Below are 23,065 nucleotides of genomic sequence, written 5' to 3'. Positions count from 1 at the left end.
ACCTTCATCAGAAATTTTCTTGTTGGTGGGAATAAGATGTCTGTATCAAAGGCCATTCGAGTTATTAAGACATAATAATATGTGCCTGACAAAATGAATACACCCATTTGGTACCAGTGTGTATGCCAGGGTCTTTTTCCCCTTTACTCCGCCAACATGAGGTATTACCAGCTTTGTATTGTCAAGCTGATCATCTCATTTTCCCAACATGCCCCACTTGGGGTGTCCCTCCTCATGGGAGGACATATCAGGAAGGGAGAATAAGAATTTCTCCAACAGAAATCAATTGTATGGGCAGTTGACTAGATTTCTTTCTGCCTATTAAATGATTATACTATTCTAGGCCTGCCTCCCTGGCACCTCTAAATGTTTCTTTAAATGACATTTTTTCCGAGTTCCTAGATCATTCAATCACATGATTATAGACATTTTCTTAATGTTCTACCACAGATGGCTAACTGCTATTAGCCCTCTGAGGGCTAGCTCATCTCCAAGAACCCTAGCATATCTTTCTGTGTCTCTGTATACTGATCATACTTCCCTCCTGTCTCTTCAAAGTAAACATATTCCTGACGACAGGGACATTTTTTTCCCCATCAACCTGGGCAGAATCCGCCAATTTCCGGGGTCCCAGGCTAATACCTCTAATTCGTTTGCTTTCTCTGGTGGCAGTCTGAAGAGCAAAGGTCCTCTGTTTTCAGCGAAATCCAGGGGGTGGAGGAGCTTGAGGAGGCATTTCCGGCGTGGGCAGACCTGCCTGCGCGTCGCGGTTGCCATAGAAACCTGACGTCAATATGGCGACCGTGACGACTTTTCTACACAGACTGAGATGGTCTGACGAGAAGAGCGGGCCCCGCCTCCTGGTATTTGGGATTCAGCTGAGGGTGTAGGTCCCCGCAGTGGGGGATGAGCCGCCCTGGGGTGTGGGGAGGCAAAGGGACCCACATCCAAGTCTCCCTTTCCTGCTTTGAGACTCGGTGCCCGGCTGTCTTGTACGTAAAGACATTGGGGTGCTCACCCCCCAACTCCGGGCACCAGTGAGTGTGGTGTCCTGCCTCAGGGTTGTCCTGGGGTCACTTTCCTTCTAAAGGCAGGGGCGCGGGAAATGAGACAGGTAATGACTCTCTTTGAGCCTCAGCTTCCCCTTCTGTAAAATGGGGCTAAGAATGCTTTACCCACAGGATCGGTGTGAACGTTCAGTGATAACAGAGGAGTAAGTCTATGGCCCTGTGGTTACTGCAGGATCATGAACGTCGTATGAATTCAGGCCATTGCTTATTCCTTTTCAACTTTGTTGTGAAGGGATAGATGAGGAAAAGAGAAGAAAAAGGCCCTGATGAGAAGCCCATTGTAACATCTGGTTGTTAGGATCACTAACTAATCGTATGAGTGTCATTGTCACTAACCCAGTGCCTAGCATGGTGCCAGGCACACAGTTACAGCAGTAAAGCATAGTGATTGCTGAATTTGTCTCTTCCTGTGAAGCTCCTCATGCCGGTGGCCCAGCTCATATCAAGTGTCTGAAGGAGGCAGGTTCTGAGGATCTGTGTCCTGATGGCTCCTGAGGCTCCTACTACAGGTTCAAGGGCAGCGGCTTCCAGGAGACCCCAACACTTCACATCTTTAGTGGCATATGACTTCTGACTGAAGTGAGTTCATAGATCTGAACAAAACATGTTGTGGGATAGCTCCGGTGAGGCTCACAAACTAGCCTAGAAGTAGAGAAACTGCTTTGATCTCATCATGGGAGAAGAGGTTTAGCAGGTAGAATGTCATTCCATCAGCAGCTACTTGTTAGTAGTCCTGAGGCCCATCTTAGAAATGCTTTATTTGTGCAAAAGCGATGACTTCTATAGCTTGAGAGAGGAACTTGATGTTTAATATGCATTTGCAGTAAATTTACGTACATATTTTCTGACTGTCTAAATATTAGTGATTCCCATGTATCTCTCAGATGGGTATTGAAATATGCAATTAGATAGATTGTTTTCTTAGCAATTTGTGATTGTAACATGGTTTCTTCCCTGCTCACCATATTTTTATCCATTGTATAATGAAATGTTTAAGTGCCAGAAAGTTTCTAAGTGTTAGTTTAAAATTTCAGTTATAAGAATTCAGTGTTTTCAAAAATCATAATTACTCTGGAGCTTCCCTATTATAGTAATACTCAGCCATGTTCCCTAAAATTACCAGATATTCTAAAATATTATGATTATTTTGCAAGAAATAACATTTTTAGTTCTGTACTTCAGAAGGACATGTGCACCAGCTTTCACTAAATATTTTTATATACTTCATCGCAAATGATGATTTCTATTGTGGTCATATGTGGTGTGGACCAATTTGGGAAGACATGGTGTGCACCTATTAATAAGGGAAGAGCATATTGATGGGATCTTTCTCCCAGTTATTTTAATTGCATTAAAGACTTAGAAAAATTCAAGTATATTTTAAATGCTCTATTGACCTATGAGTGGCATACAATACATTACATACATTTGAAGTATATGTCTTAATAAGACTTGGTATAATACAAACTACTGTATATAAAATAGATAAATAACAAGGTCCTAATAAATAGCACAAGGAATTACATTCAATATCTTGTAATAACCTATAATGAAAAAGAACACATATGTATGTAACTGAATCACTATGCTGTGCACCAGAAACTAACACAACATTGTGAATCAACTAAACTTCAATAAAAATTTTTAAATAAAGTTTGGTATATGTGTACATCATGAAACCAACACTACAGTCAAGATAATGAACATATTCATCACCCGAAAAAGCTTCCTCATACCTCTTTGTAATCTCCCCATCCACATGTCTCTGGTCTCCAACCTCCCCCACCTCGTACCTTCTGTGTTCCCAGGAAACCACTGAACTTCTGTCACTATTACTTAATTTCATTGTTTATGATTCTGTGTAAATGGAATTGTACAGAATGTACTCCTTTTTTCTAGCTTCTTTCATTTAGCCTACTTATTTCTAGATTTATCCACCTGTTGCCTGTATAAGTAGTTTCCTGTTATGTAGATATATGACAATTGGTTTTATTCACCTGGTGATGGACATGTGAATTGTTTCCAACATGAAGCTCTTTTAAATAAAACTGATATGAACATTTGTGTTTAAGACTTTACATGGACACATGCTTTCTTTCTGTAGGGGTAATACTTAGGGGTTCAATGGTTGGGTCATATGGTAGATGTAAGATTAACATTGTAAGAAATTGCCAAACTTACTCTGAAGTGGTTGTACCATTTTTCATTCCCACAAGCAGTGTATCCTCCACAATATTGTCCATCCTCCACAATATTGTCAGTGTTTGATATGATCGGTATTTTTAATTTTGGCCATTCTCACAGGGGTGTAGTAATATCTCATTATAATTTTGACTTACATTTCCATGTTGACTAATGATGTTGATCATCTTTTCTTGTACCTATTTGCCATTTATATAATTTCTTAGGTGAAGTGTTGGTTCAAATCTTTTGCCCATTCATTTATTGGAGTGTCTGTTATTGACTTTTGAGAGATTTTCTATATTTTGGATACAGATCCTTTATCAGATACATGATTTGCAATTTTTTCTCTTTCAGTGGCTTATCTTTTCATTCTCTCAACAGTGTGGTTTGTAGAGAAGTTTTTAATTTTGATGCAGTCTAATTTATCAATGTGTTCACTTATGGACTGTGGTTTTGGTGTGACATCTAATAAATCTTCACTGAAGCCAAGATCAGGAAGATTTCCTCCTATGTTTCTCCTGTGTTTTCATAGCTTTAGATTTTATATTTAGGCCCATGATTCATCCTGAGTAGACTTTTGCATATGGTACAATTATATGGATCATAGTTTCTACTTGTGCGTATGAATATCCACTTGTCCCAGCACTGTCCTTTCTCCACTGCATTGCTTTTGAATCTTTTATAAAAATTAGTTGTCCATATATGTGTGGATCTATTTCTAGACTCTTTATTCTGTTCCTTTGATCTATTTGCCTACCTTGATGCTAATACCAGACTGTCTTGATTATTGAAGGTTTATACTGAGTTTTGAAATCAGGAAGTGTTCATCCTCCAACTTTATTCTTTTTAGTTGTTTTTCATAATCTAGGTCTTTTTGCATCTGCACATAAGTTTTATATTCAGCCATCAATTTCAAAATACATACATACATACATATGCACATACATACCACCAGGATTTTAGTTGGTATTGTATTGCATCTACAGGTAAGTGTAGGGAATTTCCATCTTAACAATTTTTATCTTAACAATACTGAGTCTTCCAATCCAGGGATTTTGGAAAATGTCCCAGAGACAATTCTACTGGTCATCTACAGAAAAATCAATCACTAAAAGAAAATAGTTATGGTCCTTTCAACTTAATAGATGTGATTAGAATTGAATCTGTTGAATTGTGGATTTTTCCTTCATTACCCCTCTGCAAATCCACTTCAGTGAATTCCTGAGAATCTGAGTGGTAGCAGAGAGCATGGGACAGAGCAGACATGTAGGAGGGATGTATGTATATTTGCATGTATATATGTGTGTATGTGTATATCAGTAAAGCTGCTAAGAGTATTTATTTTGAGAAATACTGGAGGTTAATTACTGCACATCATGTCTGTCCCATACAGATCCTAATGCATATTAGAAGCCAAAACAAGGTGGTGATTGTTTGTTCACAAACTTCCTTGGCAAGCGTGGTTGCCATAGTGACTCAGTGACTGCTCTTTGATTTGATGCTGACTGAGCATCTCTCCAGTATTCTTCCTGAATTAGTTGTTACTCTGATAGTGGTCAAGTGTAGCTTTTCTAATTCTGTCATTCCTTCTAGATTTATTAGTTGGCATTTGATTATGCAGTAGACCTTTCCCTTCCCCTCTAAGATTTATGTAGTTATGTATTTATTCAAGTATCTATTTATGTTAACATGACTTGTAGATTCCTATTTGTCCCAGAGCATTACTATTGTTGCTGGTAGATGCAACCAGTATTCCAGGTTCTTGTCCCGTCCCAGAAAGAATTCAGAGACAAGACATAGTGAGTAAAAAAAAGTAAAGTGAGGATTTATTAAAGGATGGATAGTACACTCTGAAGGGGAGAGTGGGCAGGCTCAGGTGGGCGGCTGCCCTGTGTTTCTTTGGCAAGTTAGTTACATAGGGTGTAAAAATGAATGGGTGGAATATTCACTGAGGAGGGAAAGCTCTGGGTTTGTATTCCCTGATTATCATCCCAACTCCACCTTCCCAAAGGGAGGAGGGATTTTTGGCCTTATTTAGTCTGGATAGGAAGTGTCATGGCGGTCGTGTATGATGGGTACTTCTAATCTGCAAGGCAAATTTTATTGAAATGAGGGCATAATGAGCAAAAGGTTACATTTGGACACTGGAAATTCCTGCCGCTTCTCACCTTTCTTTGTTAGTCTCCAGGCCACTCATCACCCCAAAAGGTATGACCCCTTATCAGCCCAAAGGTTCCTGCTTTTCTTTCTCTGCCCAGGGCCCCCTGGTGCTTACATGATGTGTGGTTTCCTGCATTTGGCTTGTGCCCCTCCTTTCTGCCCAATTCCTGCCATTTGGTCTGTGTCCCCCTTTCTCTGCTCATATCTAGCTATCTGCCTTCTCTAACACTATCTGTTACTATACTTATTTATTTTGATGTTCAAGTTGCCCCAGAATTGGCTAGCATTAGCCCTTTCAAGTTAGCTTTTGTGTCCATTTGATACCTCTCTAGACTTCTTTGAGCATGTACTTTGCTGTCTGAGCTGACTAGTTCTCCGTGTGTAGAAAGGAAGTGATGATGCCCACCTCAGAGCATTACTTTGAGGATTTAAATAAAGTCTAAAAATAACAACCTACAGTGTGTGGAATCTAGTAGGCCCTCTGCAATGTTAGTTTTCCAATGCAGCATTGCCTCCTTTATTCTGTCAATGTGATGCTTCTGACATTACCATAACAGCATGACCTCCAGGGAGAACACTTGGACATGTGACACAAGCAGGGATAAGCCCACATGTCCATGATGTGACAGCTTCAGTGTCACTGCTGTGTGTGGAGGGGGTGGTGTGGTGGAGCTTGGGGAGGGGCAGAGCATCACTGCACAGCTTCGAGTGAACTGAGTGGGGACGAGCAGAACATCCTCACCCCTTCCCCTCTGTCTCATGTGCTTTCCCATCCTCTCACTTTTCTCTTTATCCCACGTGCTGTCTGATCACCTGTCTCTCCCTTTTAGTGGAACATCTGAGAAGGGTGTAGACTCTGAGCCCCAGAAACAGGAGCTGATAGGGAAGAACCAAGTGTGATTTGAGTCTGCTAGACAGGTTCCTGGAGCAGGAGTGAAGAGCTCGGGCCCCATCATTGAGACACTTCAGGTAAGTCACTACCCTTTCCTCACCACCCAGGAGTATTGTGGAGTTTAAGTGCAGTGTCATATAGGAAAGCAATCTGTGCTCATAGGTTGGGAGGGAAGGACCAGTGCACTTTCAAGCAATTACATTAACAAACACATCCCAGATATCATAGAAGTCTGCATGGCAAGCATGAAACTAATGCTAAGCAAATGTCAGCTGTTTAGATCAATATTTCTCCAACTGTGGCCCTCAGATGACCTCATTAAGATCTGCAGGGGGTACTTGTTAAAATTCCAGATTCCCAGGCCCACCCTAGGTCTGCTGATTCAAAAACAGGGATGTGGAATGGGAGGTATCTACATTTTGAGTAATATCTCCACTTGTTTCTGGTACTCCACAAAGTATAAAAAGCTCTTCTGTGAATTTTCAACAACTGCTTCTTAAAATTTTGAGTCCTTTGATGTCTGATTTCCTTATCAGCTTCTCTTGCCACTCAGCTGTAAATATCTGTGTCTTCTTGGTTGTGCCAAATAGGGCTGGTCTGATCCCCTTTGGCAGGTGAGGTCAGATGGAGTGTGGTGACTTACCCAAAGTCACCTAGAGTTAGTGGGTTAGGTCTGCCACTGGGGCCAGGCACATGTCCTGTCTTGCACCCAGTTGCCTGTCTGCCTAACAAAGCACTAGCCTTTTCTTAAATGAATGAAGTCACTTTATGTATATATAAAGACTGATTTGAAGGAATTGACTCACACAGTTTTGGAGGCTGGAAAGTTCAAAATCTGCAGGCTGGCCCAGCAGGCCGGAGACCCAGAGAAGAGCCAATGTAGCAGTTCAGGTCTGAAAACCATCTGCTGCCGAGTTCAGCCTTGCTCAGGGTGAATCTTTTGTTCTATTCAATCCTTCAACTGACTGGATGAGGCCCACTCACATTATGGAGGGCAATCTGATTTACTCAGAGTCACCAATTTAAATGTTATTTTCATGCAAAAACACTCTGACAGAAACATCCACAATAATGTTTGAGCAAATATCTGGGTACTGTGGCCCAGCCAAGTCGACAGATAAAATTAACCATCACAGATGCTAAGTACCTTAAAATGAAATGGGGTGTTGATTTTCTTCTTCTTCCCCAACAGTTATTGGGAGATTAGAAGAAAAATTTCGGGAATCATACTCCATGTCACCTCAAATGGACCTGTCAGGTGACTGAATGGATAGAACCACCCTCTTAGAGATAAAACAGATACAGAACCAAATCCGAAATGCACCACTCCGATAGAGCAAAGGACCAAAGAGAAAGCAAAACCTCTAGCTCAAGCCCATGAGAAGAAGCAAGACTGAAACCAACACTGTTTGCCTGGTCCTTTGCTCTCTGTGAGTGAGGTCTGTCAGGAGAAGGTAATAGGCTGTTAGTCCTGTGTAAGAGGGTGGGGGTGTGAGTTAAAGGTGCCACAGTTTCCCAAGCTACAACCTCTCCCACTCAGCTGCATCATCTCCTGTTTTGATGCTGGATGCCATGATCCAGCGTCAGGCTTGGACTGACCTTGCTTGGAATAGAGTCTGAGTTCATACCCCATGGAGTGGGCACTAACATCCATCTTGCTTCCTGTGGGCACTTCCAGTTATGCAGGTCTGGAGGTGAAGAGAGGGGAGGTTGGGATGCAGATAAGGAATTGGACTGACAGTGCCTGGCACACAGTACATACACAAGACACATGAATAAGTTAAGGAGAAGCTGGATGGAAACCACACAGATGTCCTTTTAGTCTTTTTATACACATCTGAATTTTTCAAGGAAAGTTAAGACCTTTGAGGAAACTTTTTGCTTCTGTTCATAAAAATGATGTCTTTTTGGGGCGGGGGGGTGGGTAGCGGTGCGGGCAGAAAGAAAAATCTGTAGAAAATGGAGAGCGTTGCCACCTGGTGACCATTGTCAGAACTGCAGGTGTGAAAGTGAACTGGGGCCTTGGCAAAGCGTGGAGGATAGAAAGGGCTGTGGTGTTGGTGGGGAGCAAGGTAGCTGAATGGATTCCAGCTATGGGCCAAGATGTCTAGACTTCACACACTGGCAGTAATCCTTCTGAATTCGTGCAGAATCTTCAAGTCCTGGGACTGGAAATCCAGCCCCTAAGTGAACTCAGTAGAAAGCTGCATGAGTTCGTTTAGGAATGACTGGTGTGAGTTAGCTTATGAATAACTGATGTGAAAAAGTTTGAGACAAAGAAACATACACAAACACACACACACAGAAAACTGTCAAATAAATTGTCTTGATCTGTTTCACATAAAATAGATAAACAACAAGGATTTACTATATAGCACAGGGAATTATATTCAATATCTTGTAATAACCTATAACGGAAAATAATACAAATGTGTATATATATATATATATATATATATATGTATATATGTATATGTATATATGTATGTATATATATATATATATATATATATATATATATATATATATATATATATATACACATTCTGACCCAAAAGGCCCTCTCCCTAACCTCTGCTTCTATATGACTGTACTTCTGTGTTAGGACAGAGGCCAGCACAGGGGAAGGGACTCAGTTATATATATATATATATATATATATATATATATATATATCTGAATCACTTTTCTGTACACCTGAAATTAACACAGTATTGTAAATCAACTATACTTCAATTTAAAAAATGCAAAAAAATCTGTTTCTGGTCATTGATAAATACATACTGGTCTTGAATAAAGTTTAGGATTAAAGGAGATAAAACGTAAAAGCCTTTTCATATAGTAGTTGTGTACATGTCAATATCCCACCATTCAGGTTCTCTTTCCAAAGGGCAACAGCTTGAGCTGCTTCCTGGTTCTAGTTCAGCATCTCAGGAGTCAGTCCATCTGTGTGGCCCCCACACCCAGGCCTCTTGGCCCATGGGGCAGGGTTTCATCCCCAACATCATCTTCATGCCCAGTGGGGAGCATGACACAGCCCACATTCCACATCAGGCAAGTTTTCCACTATCAGTCTTTAAACCCTAGAAGTGTGTCATCCAAATGGGAGCTGCTGATTGGCCTGTGTAGAGGGCAAAGGGTAGACATTTGACCCTGGAAAATTTACTTACTCTGTGAGTCTGAGATTGGCCTCTGTAAATGAGACTAAGGGTACCTACTTCTAGATTTGTTGTAAGAAGAAAAGGAAAAATCCTCAAAGAATATCTGGCATGCGGAATATCTAGGACTTTGGGATATATTACTCCCAGCCCACCTTGCCTCTTTTGGTCTATAAAATAGAAAATTTGAAACGGCATCTGGAAATGCAGCAGCAGGAAGTGAACTTTGATTCCATCTCGTCATTTCTTTTTACCACATGCTTTCCTGTCTCCTTTTTTTCATTCTAGTTTGACCAGAAGTAATTTTTTATTGAGACCCAGGGAGAAGAATTAGTACAGAAGAGCAAAGAATAGGAACAGGTCAGCTAGACAGAACATGGGAGTCATCAAACCTGTATCCAGTTCCAGACCCATCAACTGAGCAAAGGACCTGGGCTGAGTCCCTTCCCTTGTGCTGGCCTCTGTCTGTCTTAACACAGAAGTACAGTCAATATAGAAGCAGAGGTTAGGAGCAGGGCCTTTTGGGTCAGAAGACCAGGATTTGATGCTAGAACTATTACTTGCTGGTTGACCGATCTTGAGCAAGTAACTTATCCATGTGTGTGCTATAATTGTTGGTATCTTTTATTACTGTTATTGTGGGGGTTTTGGCTTTATTAGTATTATTATTATTAATCCTACCACTCAGTCAAAATGTGAATGGTAGGAGTGGTGATTAGCACAAAGTTAGGGATGAACCCACCTGAGGGTGAAGAAATACAGGAAGAGAATAGAGGTGAAGTAAGCAGACAAGCACTGGGCTCTCTCTGGGTGCCAGGCCCTGTGCTGATCCTGTCATGATCCAGGGAAGGTTCTTACCAAGAGCACTCGGCTGCAGACAGCAAGGACCTGGGACGGCTCAGGAAGTCCAGGGCTGAACGACTATGCCCTTATCAGCTTCCTTTTCGCTGAAGGCAGCCAGAGTTGCCCCTTCATTTAGGCTCACCTCCCTGATCTTTGCTCTGGGTATCGGAAAAGGTCCCTCTGTGGAACCTTCCAGACATGACCCTGAAGGGCTTTCCTCCTACAATGACACTGTATCTTCCCCAATCCCCAAAAGTTCTCCTGCACACAGGAGAAGGGGGACTCTGAGGTAAAGGAAAAAATGCCTGCCTCTCCGAGGTATGTCATCTCCACATTTTTACCTGACATATTGTACTTCTATAAGTAATGACTTTATAAATTTCCTATACAAAGTCTGTCTCACACACACACACACACACGTTGTCAGCTCCGTTGTGATTCTATTTCATCTCCCCATGAAACTGAACACAGTGAATGCTTTTCCAAGGGAATGAATGGACGTGCCCATGTACGTGCACTATGATCTTAATCATCAAGAGGGGCTTTCTGAGTGCGTACCTGAGAGGCCTCGATATCAGAGGAGAGCAAATGACCACTTTTCCAGCCCTGGAAGCCCATCTTCTAAAAGGAAGGCTGCTCTGTGTCCTCCAGAGAGGGCGAGGGATAGAACCTCATCCCATCCTGCCACTCATCCAGAGAGGTGACTGAGGCTCTGTCAGATTGACTTGGGCATCTGTGACATGGGACTCACAAAACCTTCATCACAGAGAGTCCTGAGGGGTGACTGAGAAAGCCTGGCCAAAGTATATGGCATGTGGTGGGATTTCATTGCCTTCTAAATGTTGGGACACAGAAATAGAAGCTGCCTGAGCCTCAGGACTAAGACAGGCAATGTGAAAAGTCACTCCTCACTGTTTCTCCTAATGAGAGGACAGATATCTTTATGAAGGAAACAAATATCTCTCTGATATGCCTTGAGTTCAAAGTTTTGGAGTCAGAAGGATCTCTAGGTTCTTGGGAGGCTCAGAAGCTCATAAGAGCTGCCCAACAATGTGCCTCTGAGCAGATCCTAATCCAGTTCCCCATGCTGGGAAGACAGGCTTGCCTTTGACTCACCTGGTGAGCTCAGTGAGAGATGGCACCAGGGCAGCAAAGCGTGGTGTTTGCCTAACTGCTGCTCCTGGACTGTTTGGTATGTTAATATATTTATAGGGAAATTCTGGATCCGACCCACAGTCACCAGTGCACGGGTCCTCAGATCATGCATCATCCAGCCATGTCACAGCAGGACTTCAGCCATCTGCTGCCTCCGTGAGAGGCAAAAATCCAAGAATTACTAGCATTTTTGGACACTTAATTGTCCATTTTCTTAATCACTAATAACCAAATATATATTTGATTTTAAATGTATATAATTCCATTAGAGGTGTCTCATTAACTCTCTAGTAGAAATAAGAAGGTAAAAAGAGAAAGGAATGTATAGGCAAATTCAGGGAGTTAAAAATGAGATGAGATGGCCCCTTCACATTAGCTTGTACACTTGCTCAACTTTAAAGGCACTGAAGAGTTAAAAGTCCCTAATTGGACCCCTCTTCCCCATTCAGCCACAAGCCTCTTTCTCTTTGCCTCTGTCTGTTTCCTTCTCTCTCTCTTTCTTTCTCTCTCTCCCTCTCTCTCTCTCTCTGTCTCTCACTGTCTCTCTCTCATTATGAGAGCTAGTTTTCTGTAGATAAATATACAAATATAAATACATGCATAAATATGTAAACACCTGCATAAGCAAAGTTCCAGAATATAATAAAGATGAAAACATTCAAGGGTTATCTTTGGGTGATTGATGATGATTCCCCCCTCCACGTTTACTGTGATATATAGAGTGGAATGAACCTCATACACAGTGTATCAGGAACACCCAGCTGTCTGTTAATAAAGGGTCAGGGTCCATGAAATTCATAAAAGTAACACCTGCCAGCTCAAAACAACTAGGTGGCTTAATATGTACAGAGATCGAAATGATCAGAGTAAAATGACTGAAATAAACGAGGAAAATGAATTGTATTCAACTTCCCATTAATCATTCCTTTGCTCTTCCCAGCTCCCTCCTATCCCCATGCAAACCCAGCACTCACTTCTGAGACCACTGGAGGTTCATCCCACAGTAGGTGGAGAACGTGCACACCATTTCCCGCTGCTCTGGGGAGAAGATGAGTGTGAAGCTGGCAGAGGTAGCAGGAATTGGGATAGAGAATGAAGATTCTGAGGCTCACTGGGGGAGGCATCCCTCACAAACAGCTCGTCGTTCACGATGCACAGACTGGAGGAAAAATGGGCCCTCAACAGCTGGACAGATGGACCACCCCACACCCCCAACAACCATCCTGCTCCCACTGCCACTCAGCAACCAGATTCCTTCCACCCTCCTCCTGTGTGTGTCCCCCAGGTTCCTTGGCTGGTACCTATGCCCCTCCCACAAGCCCACCTTTGGGGAGATTATCCACCGTCTTCATGACATTAGGACGTTTACCTGCAACTCAGGGACAGTTTCACGTTTACCCTTTACAACAGCCCAAGGAGTGGACAATCTGAAATCTACTGTCATAGGAAGACACCGAGTCGCACAGAGGCCACGTGACTTGACCAAGGCCACACAGCCAATGAGTGTTGGGACCAGGGAGAGAAGCCACATTCCAGTTCCAGAGCCCATGCCCTTCTTAACCACTAGGCTAGACTGCTCCTTGGATCTACCTGCTGGCTTTCCACAGTATTGAGAAAACCTAAGGTGGGCACCATCACATTCCCACACCCCTGAGCCCAGGCTGGGACGGGGGTTCCCACCCACCACACAGCACTCACCTGGAATGGCTGGCAGGGATAGCGATGAAGGTCTGGGTGAAGGCACGAACAGAACCCTGAGACCTTCCTTCCACTTCAACGACAAAAAGCAAACATCAGTACCCCCGAGAGCCCCACCTGCTTTACACGCTCACACAGGGGTCTGCAGACAGAGTCTGACTGGAAACTCATGCTGAGGGGACAGGTGCTCACTGGGCGCCAGGGTGTCGGGAATGTGGAGGGCAGCTATAGGAGCAACCTGCTGCCGGTGGCAGGACCTCTACTGTGCGCGGGCCCGTGACAACCACTTCACCAGTTCATTGATGCATTTGTCACTGCTGCCCAAGACATGGATGCTAATACCTCATTCTGCAAATGAGGAAACTGAGAGGTTAAGTAATGGTCCCCGGATCTCATAGGAAGGCTCTGGGATGAGAGCCATCAAACTCCACAGCCTGTGTCCCTAACGCCCAGGGTGTGCAGGGCAGACAGGCATGAACGCAGGTCAGACCTGGGTCCTTTGTGGGAAGAGCGAGGGCTGGAGAACACAGAGGGGCCAGGAAGAGAAGGGGAGGGATCGGGGTGGCTGGGAGGGTGCTGAGAGGGAGCCCGGCCAGGGGGACGGAGCAGTGGGGCATCTGGGGACGGGGGGTCTACACACACTCACCTTCCTTGAACACCCCGTGGACAGAGAAGCAGAGCATTGTGTCCTGAAAAGGAAGAGCCCAGGCGCTCAGTCACCACCTAAACCTCCTACCCACCTGCAGCAACTGGTCCTGCCCAAGATGGAAGCAGATGCTCACCGTGTGGAGCCACATGTCCACCACGAAGGAGCTGAGGTCATGCTGAGTTTTGGGCAACAGGCAGAGGGAGCGCACAATGTCACGTTTTGTGTGTTTCAGCAGCTGGACCCGCAGGTCTGTGGGGGGAGGAGAAGCGAGGGAAGGTCAGGGGCTGCCACGCCCTGGGCCCTAGGACTGACCCCTTCCCGCCCACTTTCCCGCCCCGCCTCCTCATCACACACTCACAGGGGTCCTTGAGCTTCTTCATATTCCTACTGTCCTTGACGTACTCCCACAAGCTGCTCCTGGGAGAAAAAGAGAAGCAGGGGGAGGTGGGCGGCCCCAGTGTGGGGGTTTGCAGGAGCTGCCCTGCGTCTGCTGGGGAGCCACACGGCCCAGGAGCAGAGTGTGAGCTGTGATACTCACGGGGCTGGGTCCTCGGGGTTGAAGGGAATGGTCAGGGAGAAGCAGGCCTCGTCGTGATAAGCACCCAGGAGATCCTGTCGGTCTCCAGAGTCGTGGATCAAGTAATACCTGTCGGGGAGCCATGAGCACAGTCTGTCTCTGTGGTCCGGACCTCAAATGAGACTTGGAAACTCCCGTGAGCAGAGCTGAGCTTGGGTGGCGTCCCAGCCCTCCCCTTCCTCAGGTTGCCAGCAGTACTCACTGCTGCAGGAATTGCAGGATCAGACTCTTCAGCTGATCAGATCCAAAGAAGCTTCCCTGGAATCAAAACAGTCCTCAGCACCAGGGCTGATACCCTCTCCTCACGCACCTCCCAAAGCCCTGCTTGATTCTCCGTGCTCACCTTGCAGGCTGGTAAGCTCTTACGGGTGTCCACACCTAACTTAGCTGGTGGGGGTGTCTCCTGGTCATCCTGCGGGAGGGAAGAGGAAGTCAGTGGTGCAGACCAAGAGGCACTTCTGGATGGTCAAGGAAAAGGACGGGCCCAGGAGGGTGAGGGTCAGAGGTCAACTGTGGAAGGGCCCTGGAAAATCTGAGGGCAGGACTACACTTCGGGTCATCACCACGAGGTCCCTGAAGGCTGTGGCAGACGTGGTCGAAGAAGACCCAGAGCTGTTGTGAGCTTCCCACAGAGGCTGTACCCTCCCTCTGCCCCCAGAACGTTTAAGGGCCAGATTCAAAAATCGAACTCAGGCAAGACCTAAAGGGTTCAGAGTAGTTTGTGGGCGGTGTCAGTGTCAGTTAGAGGAGTCAGTGATTGAGGAATACACTTACCAAGCGTAATAACTTGGGGAACAATTCCAGGATGGAGCTGCCAAGATGAAAAGTCAGTGAAACTACAAAGCGGTCTCTTCTCGTGGGAGCAAGTACACTTACACCAGACACAGTCCAGTGTGTCCACCTACACTCCCCGGCCCTGGGCACCTTCCACATGGACTGATGGATGCACCAGAAGAGTGTTCCCTACCTGCCTGCCTCCCTCCATCCCTCTCCTTCCACTCCTTCCCTCCTGGGTACCTCCCACCTAGACTGCCCTGACTCCCTTCTCCAGGTGCCACAAGAAGCAACAAGGAAGCAGGCTTCCTTCCCTTCCCTCCCTTCCTGCAGGTCCCCACTGTAGGCTTTGGAGGGAAGAGGGAATGAGGTTGGAGCTAGGGGCTCTTCATCCTCCTGGGGGTCCTGCATCCTGCCAACACAAGGACACCCACCAGGGATGGCCCAGGATGCTGGGCCAAGGAGGTTAGTGAGGCAGGGAGGGAAATGGAGGGGGATTAAGACAAAAAAGAAGTGAAGGATGAAGAAGAGAAGACAGAGACATAGGGGCACAGAGACAAGGGAGAGAAAGCAAAGTGAAGGGAAGGGAAAGAACCTCTCCCATGGTTTGGGGTGGGGGATCAGGGAAGAAGAGAGAAGAAAGGGGAACCGGCTCCCCTGCTGCAGCCCTTTCCTTCACCTGCCCCCGAATGTCCCAGGGACCCGAGGTAAGGATGGTAACCATGCACACGTTGGGCCTGGGGCCTGCTGGATGCTGGTTGAGTCTCTGTCACCTGTGTGAGCTCAGTCTGAGCTGGGCGTTGGAAACAGCAGCCACAGGGGCAGACCTTCCCCAGAAGAGTAAAGGGTCAGCTCCCAGCTCAGTATGGGGCTGAGTGAGGGTCTATGCCCCCCTCTCACGAGCACCGTCTTCTCTCATGGCGGTCCCTGCACCTATCTTATTAGTTCTTTATCTGAGGATTCATATCCATGTCAGGCTACTCAGGGCTCCCCTGAAGGACCATGCAGGATGATGTGACGTGTGTTGGGATGGAAGGGCAAGTGTCCCTGAGAGGCCTGTCCTTCTGTCTCCTCCACCACCTCTGCCCTCTGCCTTTCACTTCCCCTCGGGAAGCCCTCTGCTCACTGTCTGCGGCCAACTTCTGGCCCCTTAACTCAGGAATCCTGCCTTTTCCCCCAAGAAGGGCCCAGCTCCTGGCATTAGTCCAAAGTAATGGATGTCATGACAGGAGCCACCATGTCCTTACACTCAATATGGGGCAGGAAAACGATCAAGTCAGCCTTGGACAAGTAGGGAGACCCATTTGGTTCAAGGGAAGAAGAGCCTCTCTCAGAACAGGGGAGGAAAGCCCTCTCTAAGCATGAAAGAGGAAGGCCTGTCTCAGCATGTGGATCTAGGCTGGAGAACTCTTCTCAGTCCAGGGCACCAGCATCTGGCTCAAGGCTGCTGACTCATGGTCCTGGTGAGGAGAGGGGGTCCTGCTTCCCCTACGACATTCTTGGGTGGCATATTAGAGAACGCTGGGTACAGAGAAGTGGGAAACATACCTCAGATCAGAACAAGTGAGCAGATCAGAAGAAGGGAAAGAGATCTCTAAGCACAGATGAAGGACACAGAGAGGAGAGCATAGAACCTGTGGCCCTCCCACAGGATCAGGACTGCTGCCTCTTGCAAACAGGCACTGTCAGGGATAGCTCAGGCTCCCAAGAAATGACAGACGGTACAACTGACCTTATGTTGGTTGACTTATCAGGAAAGGTGGTGCACAGGGTGTTTCTGTCTGTGCAAATAAGTTCTGGTTCCAATCTCTGGCCCTTGTCCAACTCCCCTGAAGACTTTACCTATTATTATGTGGAGGAACCACATGAACCAGAGAAAGAGAGCCAGGATGGTACTGCACCCCCAGTCGTCCCTTCCTTTTCCAACAAATTCACTTCCCTTCCTCTGTCACCTTCCCATGAGCCCTCCCATCTCCTCTTCAAAGAGGGATCTGGGTACCACACCTCACCTCACTACTGGAGACGTTCAAATTCTTGATGTCAGAAGCATTCTGTGTAGCATCAGACAGGCCACCCAGCTGGCAGAGTCTCTTGTTGCTCAAATCCAAGGACAAAATCTATGATGGAGAAAGAGAGTGAGGACCCCAACAGGGGATGTTTGAGGCCAATCTGCCTCTTCTGCCTAATCTGTCCCACCCTCACCATCAGTCCCAACATTGGGCCTAAGTCCTCACCTTGGGCATGTTCTCTCCACGGATCTGCAGAGGGGCAGGCATGCGATATCTCGGATTCCGTGGCATTTCAACATTACAGGTCATCAAGCCTCCAGGAAGCCAACAGGAGGGAAACAGAAAGCTGAGAGGGTCCTGCCTGCACCAACCCCTCCCAGAGTTACGATCCCGAAGGTCTTTCCCAGGCAGACCCCTCTGCCCTCACCTGCCCTGGGATTACTGCTATAGCCATACCAGATCCAAAGCAGAGTCTCTGGCTGTTAAGAAATGCCTGGGAGGCATCAAACAGTTTGTTCATGGTCAGCTGCAGAGTTAAAGACGGGGTTCAGTGGCTCTGAGTCTGAGGTGTTGATCGGGGAGCAATAGGTGGATCTGGCTGTGGGGCAGAACTTGTGTTGAGTCTGCATTACCTTTATCTGCTCCACCTTTTCTGACTGCAGCTCCTTCTGCATAGAATACGGTGCATCACAGGGGTCAACAAAGACAGATATCTGCAGGGAGCATAAGAGGGGCTGGGTAAGCACCAGAAATCTGAGCCTTGGGATCAAGCAAGACCATGCCCCTGCCCTGCCCTCTTGCTCCCAGGTGCCCTTGACACATACCCTTTCATTGTTCTCAGTGCAAATCTTGCCACTGACATTCTTCAGAGCAAAGGCAACGTTGGCATTCTCAACAAAGAACTGGGCCTGCATTTGCTTATAATGAAACTACGGGGAGTGACAAGAGAAAGACAATATGAGACCAGAGTCATTTCTCATCTGGACCATCCATCTACCCCGTTTCCTCTCATTGGCCTCGACGTCCTCTCTTACTTCAACTGGAGTGAAGGGGACACTGCAGTACTTCTGAATCAAATTCAGCAGCCACTTCTCCTCATATTTTATGCCAAATGGAATCTGGGGGGCAAAGAGAAAAATGGGAGAGGAAATTGATACAATAGAATATAAGTTTAAGATAAGACCCAACCAGGTCTTCCTTTCAGACTTTTTTTTTTCAAGCTTTAAATAATTTTTTACGCTAGGTCGATATTTGTTATTGTACCACATGTGGATTTTCTAAATATCGTTTCTTCCCCTCAAACACTTTTCTTGAAATAATCAACTTAATATGCTTAACACGTACTTCTTTTTGTAAAGTTCCAAGAGACCCTACCTAAGGCAGACCTGGCCTGCCCCTCTGACAAGGACCCCAGAGACGCAGCCTCCTCCCACACTCAGCCTGAGCCAAACTGAGCTTTGTGGTATGAAGTTGCTCCATCTTGACAGTAGTTTCCTCCTTTGCTTTTAGACAACCTCTCCCATGCTCCCTGCAGTCAGTCTGTTCCCTTCATATTGCTTCTCTGAATCTTCTCTTAGATGGTCTAGGATGTTAACTTCTAATAATAACAAGACACATAACCAACTCCTCTGCCCCAGAAAAGTTCATACCATCTCTACCCGATTCCAACACAACTCCCTCTGTTCACCTTCTTCTACGTATTAGGTCCATTTAGTCAGGACACTCACTGTGATCTTGAACCAGCTTCCCATGGTCTCAGCCCGCCTGCTTCTCTCCATTCTTCTCTCTGGAGGCTTCTGCTCTGTCTCCATGTTAACATGAGCTTGGTCTCCTTCCTGAAAATTGCCTCTCTGATGAGAGGGTGGAATGGCATAGGGAGCACTGTGGGGAAGTGGAGACAAGAAAGGGGTCCATATATGCTCAGAAAGTCTTGTAAACATTTTCCCCAATGATACCAGAGCTACAATAAAGTTTACTTGATCATGAACCTGATCCTGTCATTCCTCACTCTTCCAGGTTGGAGAGAAGAATGACATATTTAACTACAGGGTTTTATTTTTCCTTGGTTGGTCCACATCAGCCATTCTGACTGGTCACTTACTATCTTCCTTGAGTGCTCATGTGAGCATCACTTGTTACTGAATCTTTATCCTGCCGCTGCTGGGAAGTGACTGGTTCAAGCCACTCGTTGCATCTCCTTCGGTGTGTATCCCAGCATCTTACTCTTCTTTGTAAAGGGTTCCCTTGGTCAGTGGGCTCTGAAATTGAGAACAACATATCGATGGTCCCAATATAAGAGTCCTTCGGGAATATCATGCTTAATGAAGAAATATCACTGATTTTTATAATTAAATAGAAGTTCCACTTCTCGGGAGATGAGAGGTGGGGAGCATTCATGGTCAAGAAGAGAACAAGCACAGAAGAAAGGGTTTGGATCTAGAGTTTAATCTGTGATGTTAGTCCCTGCTCTGCCCTGTTCAGACCTGGGTGACCTGGGACAAGTGGTTGTTCATTTTTAACTCTCAAATCTCTCCTCTGCTTGGAGGGGGCAGTAGAATCTACTCTGAAGTCTGTGCTGTGACGGCTCAAGGGTCAGAGGTGATTCACCTGCCTAACGGAAGAATTAGAGAAATGAAAGGTAAGTCTGACAAAAAGATCCAGAATGAAGCCTGAAGAGACATAACTGGAGAATACCAAAGGTGAGGGAAAGAGAATCAAAGGAGATGTAGTGAACATACTTAACACGTGGTTAATGTGAGTCCCAGAAAGGACAGGGAACAGTAGAGAAGAAGTATTAGAAGAGACCTTTTGAGAAATTTCTGAAAGTAACAAGATAGCAAGTCAGCATAACGATATCAGTAGGAGAAGAAATATGCTTCAAGGAAAAACATTCCTAAAGAGAAGACATTCATTTCATCATCATGTAACAAACACTAGGAATATTTGTGACCAGAGGACTCAAACTGAAAAATTATTACAGGTTCTTCTTTGAGCAGAAGAAACAGGATCCCAGGTGTAGGCACACAGATACAGGAAAGAAAGACTAATGATATTTATGAATACATAGGCAAATTTAAATGTGTATTGACTATATAACACAGTGAAAGCAATTTCTTCTGGGAGTTTAAATATATATGTATAGAATTAAAATGCATGACAATAAATTTGGAGAGAGTATATGGAATCAAAGTGTTTCAAGGTCCCTTAAAAGTTTGAGTAGTTTTAAATAACTAATTTACAGTAGATGGAGAAAAAACAAAGGTACATTGAAATCTGAAGGGTAAACACTACCAGAATTGCAAAGAATGTTTAAATATCTATCCACATGAAGTAAGAATTTAATAGTTACAAAATACTAATCATTTCAAAAGAAAGGAAAGGAAAAGGAATTAGGAGAGGTAAAAATTAACATACAGTAATATAGTATATGTAAATCAAATTACACCTATTTTTACTTTGAAAGTTTCAGACTAAGTATTCCAAATAGAAAGATATTATCAGATGGACAAGAAACCTTCCATCAAATGCTGCTTAAAATAAGAGACACATGCAAAATTAAATCATCTAGAAAATTTGAAAATTAAAAAAATCACAAAATGTCTATCTTTTCCACACTAACCTACAGAAAGCTGCTATAACCATATTAGTGAAAGAAAAGGTACACTTAAAAGAAAAAAAAATTATGAGAAAGAGAGGTTTCCTTATGATAAAAGATCAATGCAATAGGAAGATATTAATACAAAATTGTAAATTTTTATGCATATCTTAAAACAGAGCCAAAATAGGCAAAGCAAAAACTGACAGAAATAAATCGAGAATGGACAAATCCACAGTCACAGTGGGAAATTTTAAGACAGCTCACTGAGTGACACATAAAATGGCAGACAGAAACTCAGAGGGACATTTTTAAATGTGACTTAAATAAATTAACAAGTGTATTTGACATAGAACAATGCACAATAACAACTATTCATCAAACATTCGAGAATAGATTGTATGCCGGGCAATAAACCAAGCCTTAGGAAGCCTCTGTGGACTAATACAATTTATCCTGACTAGTTACTGTAAGAGTCAATGTAACGGTGGGTTTCCTGCTCCTCCCCCACCTCTAGTACAAATCCCAAAACTGTTAGTTTACACCAACTCCACCCCTCACCTAGGTGACCCTCCCCACTCTCCACACACTAGGCCAGAGAAGATCACATAACTCAGGCCTGTTCTTAACCAGGGACAAAAATTCACCTCACCCGTGACCACTTCCATGGCAGGAATGGGCAGGGTTGGGGGGTGGGTTTGCAGAACCAGCATAAATGTGTCAGAGCCCACTTGGCCCATTTCCTCAAGGGAGTGAAAAGTAGTCAGTCTGGGCCCTCTCCACCCCTTCTCTAAAGGGAGGTGGGTAGGTGGGTGTCTTGCGGGTTTGGGTCGGGGAGGGAACCCAGAACCCCTCGTGCCCTGTGGGGATCAGGACAAGACATCATGCTGACCAACTCACCCATGGCGTGGCCTGAAGGCAGTGACCTGTCACCACTGTCCTCACAGGTTGCTTGTGAAGAGAATCCTTGGGGTCTGGAGCTGGAGGTTTCGAGAATATCAAGGAGGGCTTCCGAGGATGGTGAGAGCAGGCCCCTAACCACCTTGTCAGAACCACACAAGCAAGATACAGTCCTTAGAAGAATTCCCTTTCCCAAGGGAATAGAAAAGAGAGCCCCTGGGGACCAGGGGAGACTTACCTTCCTGTAATTAGTACCCCCTGAGTTTGCTATCAGCCCAACACTCACAGAACTCTTTCCAAATGAACTACGCTTGCAGAGAAGGCAAATTAGAGCCAGGAGGCTTAGGAGATCTTGGAACTTGTGACTACAAACAGAGGGATCTCTTTATACCAACTCTGCATCAGCTACATTACATCGTGTTCCTTCATTCCACAAACCCAGAGAACTTTGAGTGCCAGCTGTAGGATAGACTCTGAATTTGCTACATTACATCTATTCTTTCATGTATTTCTCATGAGGGGTTTGGCTATCAGAATCACCAGTTTTCGTGGGAGCTCACAGCGAAAACAAAATGTTACAATGAATATATGTATGTTCATGTATAACTGAAAAATTGTGCTCTACACTGGAATTTGACACAACATTGTAAAGTGACTATAGCTCAAAAAGTGTTTAAAAAAAAGAATCACCAGTTTTCAAGGCTGATGAGAATTAATGAGGTGTTAGAGCTTGTTTAGGGTCATTCAGATGCTACCTAGAGGAACAGAGACTGGAATTGAGCTTCATGGAATGAGGGTGAATTCTCCAAGCATAGCTTTACTAAATTCTTCATGCAATATGGGGGATTTTCTTAAGTTTGTGCAAAATAACCAAATGTTCTGAAAAGATTCAAATGGCTGGAATTAACTCCAATTCATTCCAATATAAAGGAAATAGCGAACAGAGTTTGGTGGTTCACTGTGGTGACAGTAGAAACTACAAATCATAGCCTTTCTTTTAAACAATAAAATGTGGTCAATGTTGGCAGATATCCCCTAGTGGTTAGAGGCAGAACTGTAGCTCTGAAAGTCTTAGATTAGAGGGCTTTCCAAGGAAAGGAGGAGGGAGGAAACTGAGCTCCAGTTCATGAGCCAGAACGTTCTGGAATTTTCCACTACTTTCTGGAATCTTCCACTCTTTGCTCACCTTCCCTTCCTAGATCTTTATGCTCAGAGAGAGGAAGTCCGATGTCTGAAAGAGGTGAAGAAATATCTGCAAATGAGGGCGTGAACATCAGAGGTAAGGGAAATGTAAGACAGAAATGCACATAAATACATAGATATACTGTCAAGTCAAAAGTTGACATTTTTGACTTTTTATAAAGAATATCATGTGAACATTTTGATAACACGGTAAATATA

General features: G+C 44.7%; 1 long non-coding RNA gene and 1 pseudogene across 1 annotated transcript; one reads left to right on the top strand and one right to left on the bottom strand.

Annotated features, from left to right (window-relative positions):
* Positions 1-805: 805 nt before the first annotated feature.
* Positions 806-7,709, top strand: LOC140692044 (uncharacterized). The gene is made up of 4 exons (XR_012067622.1): positions 806-863; positions 1,486-1,649; positions 6,245-6,383; positions 7,499-7,709. It is a non-coding gene; the product is annotated as an uncharacterized lncRNA (long non-coding RNA).
* On the bottom strand, positions 5,064-22,062 carry LOC140692042 (nuclear RNA export factor 3-like; annotated as a pseudogene).
* Between the last annotated feature and the right edge of the window lie 1,003 nt (positions 22,063-23,065).

The sequence above is a fragment of the Vicugna pacos genome, chromosome X, assembly GCF_048564905.1.
Source record: "Vicugna pacos chromosome X, VicPac4, whole genome shotgun sequence".
Classification (NCBI taxonomy): Eukaryota; Metazoa; Chordata; class Mammalia; order Artiodactyla; family Camelidae; genus Vicugna; species Vicugna pacos.
This window is presented reverse-complemented; position numbering and strand designations above follow the sequence as displayed.